The sequence below is a fragment of the Podarcis erhardii genome (assembly GCF_964252035.2).
Source record: "Podarcis erhardii genome assembly, chromosome: 13".
Classification (NCBI taxonomy): Eukaryota; Metazoa; Chordata; class Lepidosauria; order Squamata; family Lacertidae; genus Podarcis; species Podarcis erhardii.
The window spans coordinates 49,771,204-49,778,645 of record NC_138502.1 but is presented as its reverse complement, the minus strand read 5'-3'; positions in this window follow the sequence as shown (position 1 = coordinate 49,778,645).

The following is a 7,442-nucleotide window of genomic DNA, read 5'->3' as shown; positions in this document are numbered from 1 at the left end:
TTTGGAATAGAGTAGTTGCTTTGGAAGACGATCATCAGGCATCCACACAACATGGCCAGTCCAACGAAGTTGATGTTGAAGAATCATTGCTTTGACACTGGTGATCTTTGCTTCTTCCAGTACGGAAACACCGTTGATGGAATCTTTCGAGGAGTTGGAGATGGCGTTTATAAGTGGTCCATGTTTCACAAGCATATAGTAAGGTTGGTAGTACAACAGCTTTGTAAGAAGAAGAAGAAGAGGAGGAGGAGGAGGAGGAGGAGGAGTTTGGATTTGATATCCCGCCTTTCACTCCCTTGAAGGAGTCTCAAAGCGGCTAACATTCTCCTTTCCCTTCCTCCCCCACAACAAACACTCTGTGAGGTGAGTGGGGCTGAGAGACTTCAAAGAAGTGTGACTGGCCCAAGGTCACCCAGCAGCTGCATGTAGAGGAGCGGAGACGCGAACCCGGTTCCCCAGATTACGAGATTACCGCTCTTGACCACTACACCACAACAAGCATTTTGGTTTCTCTGCTGAAGAGATAGTTCTGCAGTGCAAGGCTTTCTGCTTGCCTGACAGAATGCACTGCTTTCTTTTGTCCCCTGTACTGTTATGGGGGTTCTCCCAACCCCCTAGAGCAGCTGGGGCTGCATGCCTAAAGGAGAGGGAGTCCTGTTGCTCTAAGAGGCATCATTGTGCTGATTTCTGCCAGCGCAGTAATTTGAAAATAGTCCGAAACCTAAAAATTCCAATTAGGGCAGGCCAAAGCCTTTGGGTATATCTAAAGCTTCTCTAGGGAAGGAGTTCCAAAGTCTGGGAGCAGACAGCTACCTAAAAGAAGCATTTAGCAAACATGCATAAACGTGAATAGCAGCTGCTCATTTGCAGTGGTGTTTGAGATGATGCAAAAGTTTCATAGAATCATAGAGCTGGATGGGGTCATTTAGTCCAACCCTCTGCAATGCAGAAATCTTTTGCCCAATATGGGCCTCAAACTCACAGCCCTGAGATTAAGCATCTCATGCTCCATGGACTGAGCTATCAATTTAACAACAACAACAACAACAACAACAACAACAACAACAACAACAACAACAACAATTTTTTTTGTACCCCGCCCTCCCCGGCCGGAGCCAGCCTCAGGGCGGCTAACATCATAAAACTAACACAGTATACAAAGAACATAAGAACACAAAAAACAGGCAATCAATTAATTAAAATACATCTTAAAATTAGTTCTGAGCAAATTAAAATCTGGACAGATAGCAGTCCATGGGTAAAATCGAGAGTGGTTAATATTCTCCAGGGCCAACTGTTACCACTGGTCTTATAAAGGACCTGTGAGCGGGCTAGGAGGCCTCTTTGATGCTTGTTCTTATACAGAAAGAAAAATGGTCTCACTTTTGTTATCACCCATTAATTCCCGGAACAAGTCATCAGTTCATGAGTCATCACGTGACAAACATACATGTATTAGATACCCCTTGGTCATGGGCTTGTCTTTTTGCTTTGAATTGGGTACTTATAAATGCATGTGGTGTTCTAAATGCAGACTCTTACAAAATCTCATTCTCTCTCTGGTATGTGTAGTGTCTATAATATAATTTTGGTATCATTCTCTATTTTGCCAAGTGACCTTATATGCACATTTTATTTTCTGTTATAACCACAGGCCCTTTTCTGCATCAACATTTTTAAAATTGCAATTTTCCCATTTGTTGATCTATGTTGATTGTTATTACTTCTCCCTTGATGCTTCTGTCAATACTAAATTTTGGTAAATGTCGCTGAGCTTGCCAGACAATTCTGCGTTTGAGATTCATTATCCTGCTTATTTATTATGTTAGTGGGAAAACAGCAGTATTGAATTTATATCTTCAAGGTCTGAGTGTAAAGTATACAATTGCTTCATCTATTCAACAAATGGTGATCAAACTGTGAAAATATAATTTGAAGAAGCAACAGAGAAGGAAAACTTACTCCAAATTAGGAAAGTATACTACAAAAATTAATTACTTGGAGCATACCTTTAAATTGCTACCTTTCTTGAGTCCATAATCGGTAGAATTCATGTGCTACAGTTCTTGCTAGGTTGTACCACTTCTAACAAAGGGGGGGAAATTGCATTATTGAATGTGCTCTATTTTTTAAAGAAGAAATCCTTTACACTAAAATGAGCATGTCAAAGAGATGGATTCTAGCCCAGCCTTCCCTTTGACACCCTAATAATCTGTAGCGCTAATCTATAGTGTATACAGCTCTTTTTTATGGGGAAACATTTAAACGTGCAGTTCCTTTGAAGAGATAGAGGTCAATAAGAGCTGTAGCAGATGACTGAACTGCACACACTACAATATACTATATGTAATTGTTACAGTGCATTAACTGAGTCTGAATCCTGGCAAGTCAGAGGTGTTGTGGGTGAGCAGTTACAAGTCTGGATAATTGGTCGATTAACTTAGGTTCATAGTCTGGGGGTGCTCCTATGTCCATACTCAGCTACATTAGTAAAAAACAACGCCGCTTTGAGTGCATTATAAACATGCAACACCAGATGGCGCCAGAGAGCAAACAAATTTTCTATGTGAGTTTTACATAGGGTTTTTTCTTCCTTTGCTATAACAATTTAATTTCTGACTTATTTATAGCGTCGTCCCCCCAGCATATAGATCCACCCCATCAGTCACTAGAGGCTCAGTAGCTAGAAGTGGCTTTTACCAGCTACACCTGGTAGGACAGCTGTGAATGTTTCTGGACTGGAATAGCCTGACTGATGTTCACAAGGAACTGATAACGTCCTTGTGCTCTATTGAACGGGAGACCACTCCTGAAGTAGCGTAGTACATATCCCAGACTTATGAGGCATTTCACTTTGAATAATGAGGGTATTAATGGGGCAATGAAGTGCAATATATAGCCTCTCTTACTCAAATGGCAACCTCATCAACTGTCCACATTTAACTCGGTATACCCTTGCGGCGTTTGCCCTCCTAGGTGTGTGACATCATACTGGGTTCATAAGGAAAGGGTTAACTAATTGTAAAATGACTAACCAATGGGAACCCAAGGGGAGGAGTTAGAGTTAGAGTTGTTAAGAAGTCAGTCTGGAATTAGAAGAGACAGAGAGGATAAGTCTGTGGGTTGGGCTAGTTTGAGGTGAGAGAGTGAGAGAATCTGTTAAGAGGAGTCAGTCAAACAGTTGAGATAATCAGTCAAAAGGTATTAGGAAGGTATAGGCCGGTAAAGTAACTAAAGTTAAGATATTGACAGTAATATTATCTGAGAAACCACAAACTTGTTAATGCTTACAAAATAAACTTGTTTATTTGGTTCACTTTTAACAACTGTCTGGACTCAGTGTTTTATCCGAGAGTAACGGGTTGGTGGCAGCGGGGAAGTGAGCACAGTGGTGGCACAGGGATCAATAGACCGTTAAACGTCCCGGGACCCTGTGTGATCGCCACAACCATGTTTACACAAACAAGGCTCTGACAACTGAAGTACAGCAGGATAACTGCTCTGACTGTGCCTAAGGGAAATGTAGTCCCATAGTAAGATCTATTGCAGAAGGAGGAGGAGGAGGGGGGGAGGGGGGGGAGAAGAAGAAGAAGAAGAAGAAGAAGAAGAAGAAGAAGAAGAAGGAGAAGAAGGGCGCATTCCAACCCACAGAGCTAGCTGCTCTGGCACCTGGAGCGGCACACGTGTTGTGCACCCAGAGGTGGGGCTACCTGCCCACAGCGAGCGTCCCAGGGGGGCGGGGCGGCAATGTCACCCCTCCGGATGACACCCGGGCTGCACTCACCGTACCCCTCTTCCTCCGCCAGTGCCAATGCGTAATCAGGTCAGTGTGGAATAGTGCAAGGTCAATATATTATTCCGGTTTTGAGACACGGAACAAAAATATTAACTGGATTACAATCAAGAAATCACTTGTGACTGTGCTTGAGTTGAACTGAGTTGTGTGTTGAGGTCCCCCAAGCCACCCCCCCCCAAAATAAATCACAATTCACACAGAGTTTTTGATTAAGATTTTTGGCATAATTTTGGCCACAACTTTATTAAAATACATAAATGCGAGTGGTTGCTTAGGCATTGGTTACAACTATCTGTCCTTGCCCAGGGACAAAACTGACTTCTGCAAGCCTGCAAAGTCAGTAAGGGAAAACATTTTGGGGAGAAAATGGAGCTGGGCACCAGACCCTCACCTATCCCTGCATGCTCCCAGGGGCTTGCACGGCCCTAGCCCCTTGCCGGGGATACGAACAAATGTATGGCAAACCTCTGGATTCCTTTAACAGAATTCCCTTTCCGCAGCAGCATTGAAGGGGCAGGAACAGCCAACCACATCCCTCCACCAACCAGTTTTTTAACCAATGCCTAACCACAACCTTACAAGTTGTGACGATTTGCTACGCAGTAGGCAAAAACCAAATGGCACCAGCCAATCAGCCAAATGGACAAAATTCCTACCAGGCCCCTGCCCCAAAAGCAGACGACCCCATGACAGGCATAGCAAGGTCAAACGCAAGAGCCCTAAATTAGGGAGGGTGGGCGGGCGATCCGATGCACGCAGTGAAAGAGAACGCTCAATGCTGCGTGCTCAGTATAAAAAACCTTGGTCCATCCCACAAATTGGCAATATCAAAATTTCCCCAGCAACCCAAAACAGCCCAATCACTGCCGTGCCCACCTATATGATCCTGCCCAGCAAGAGAGGGGTGGCCTGTCAAACCCCACCGCAACACGTGCTCTCCATGAATGAGAACACGCTTTATATATATATAAAACAGAATTGTAAAAGTTGAAACAAAGCCTTCCAAATACCTTGCTAAAAAAGTATAGCTGCCCGGTTTTATAACCCATTACAGTGGTACCTCCAGTTGCAGACAGGATCTGTTCCGGAGCTCTGGTCGGATCCCGAGGTTTCTGCAGCAGGAGGGTCCGCTTCTGCGCATGTGCCCGTGGCGGCAGACCGTAGAGTGCTTCTGCGCATGCTCGTGCGGTGAAACACTTTTGGGGGTGGTGTTTTCGCAACCCGAAGTTTATGTTACTCCAGAGTAACGTAAGCCTGGTGCTACTGTATTTGTTTCTGTCGCAGACTGCACAGCTGCAAGAGAAGAGACAGCTGTGGCTTTGCGCACCCCTGTTTCACCCAAGCTCCTTTCAGCCTCTTTTGGCCAAAGTGAGAGTTCTGTTTGCTCCAGCAGGTAGGAGATTCGGGTTGCCAACAGGACAAGGAGAGGACGAACCACAGCTGCATTCCTGAAAAAACAAACATGATCTCTGGGCTGCAACTGCACAACCATATATTTAAGCAATGTATTTTAGGGCTTTGCTGAAGCTGGCAATAAAAGTCTTCTGCAGAGCTGGTATCATGCCCTGAAGCTCATAGGATTGTCTGTGCCTTCCATGAGTACTCTGAATCGATGCTACGCAGCTCCACGGGAAATACTGGTTGTGTGAGCACTTATTTGTAACCAGCAGGGCTGTCAGCTAAGTGCTACAAACCACTTTAAAGGAGCATGTTTTTAATCCAGGATCTTAACGCAGTTGGTGTTAACTACTGCATGAAGGAGTCAGGTTGAAGAGCAGGATTTTAGCTTATTAACTTCTATGGAAACACAGTCTCAAATTACATCCTAATATCTCATGAGTCAGCGAGAAACATTCACTTGAAAGAATCCCAAACAGCAGTTCCCAACAATGGATTGTGGTTTCAAAGCAAACCTTTTGACCTTAGACCGTGTTTAAATTTGCTTCCTTTTGATCCTTGGTGGTCTCTACCAAAATTAATAATTAATTTCTCTGAACTGCAAAATATTACTTTCTCGTTACTGAAAATCATCACTAACTGGCTCTTCCATAGACTCTGTCCTTATGAAAACATCATTTTCTCAAATCTACTAGGGAGATGGAAATATGGGTGGACATCTTTAATTTTGTTTAGTTAACTTCAGGTACTTAAGTCAAAATAACTAGAAGATGAATCACTAGGTGAATAAAATTAGTAACACAACAAGGAAGATGTGAAGTAACAAGGAGTATGAATCAGTCTTCAAGGAAAGCTATAACCTTCTAAGCAACAAGTTGCTACCTAGATACAACCTAGATCCTCGAATACAAAGGGCTGGTTTTCGAGTTGCAGATATTCTAACGCTATCAGATCTGCTGTGAAATTACACTTTTTTTAAAAAAAGGAATAGGCCTAATAGACTTGCTTCAAATGCCAGTACAAGATAGAATACAGCATGCAGACCTCCAAGTGTACCTATTTTCCAGGGACATCCCTGATTTAGAGAAGCTGTCCCGGTTTCTGATTTGATCCCAGAATATTCCACTTTTCCCAGAGATGTCCCTATTTAGAGGGTATGGAGAAATGTTGGAGGGTATGGAGCTATCCAACCCCTGAGCCGTCGGAAGGCAATCCTGTATAGGGAAGTTTATTTAATGTTTATTTAATGTTTTATATGTGTTGGAAGCTGCCCAGAGTGGCTGGGGCAACCCAGTGAGATGTGTGGGGTATCAATAGTAAAATTATCATTATGGAATGGGACGTCTCTATTTCCATCAGAGAAATGTTGGAGGGTATCAGTGTTTTGCAAGCATAGATGAGCTTTCCAAAATGTGCAATGTGTGGGTGTGTTTGTCTGTGACTCGTATATAACCTAAGATTACATTGCTATATTTGTTTGTCACATCCTAGGCTGTCTAGCTCAACAAAGTATGAGAATTAAACAACGTGGTAGAAGCATGTGGCAAAATCTGTGGCAATAACTGTGAAACAACATCAAGCAGAATGGCTCTTTTGTGATCCAGCCACGTGGCCATGAAATACTAATATTTGCTGCAGCCAGGAGAGATTCTTTTGTCACATCCACGTTAGTTGTCTTCTCTGTAAAGGACACAATTTGTTTTCTCAGTTTCCTTGGAGAATCTGTATGGTGTCATTTCCACACTGTTGCTTTCTAGCCTTTCCTGTGTTGTCCTCCTTATTCAAACTGGATCTGAAGGTTTGTGTGTGCTCCGTGTGCATGCAACTCACTGTTGCTCCACTCCTCGCCACTCATTTATTCTGTTGCTATGGAGTGAGGACCTATTCTCTGCTCCCCACCCCCAATATGGCACTTCCTGGCTATTATTCTGGGAGGGAGGAGGTTCATCCGTTGCAGAGGTAGCCAACATGGCACCCTCCAGATACTCCAACTCCCATCAGCCCCAGCAAGCATGATCCAGGCTCATGGCAGGGGTCATGGGGTCTGATTATGTGGAGTCCTTTGGGTTTAAAACTGTACACCTGAAGACTTTGCCGTTCTTTGTAATCGAACAGAATGCGTGGATGCAGGTAAAGGTAAAGGGACCCCTGACTGTTCAGTCACGTACGACTCTGGAGTTGCGGCGCTCATCTTGCTTTATTGGCTGAGGGAGCCGGCGTACAGCTTCTGGGTCATGTGGCCAGCATG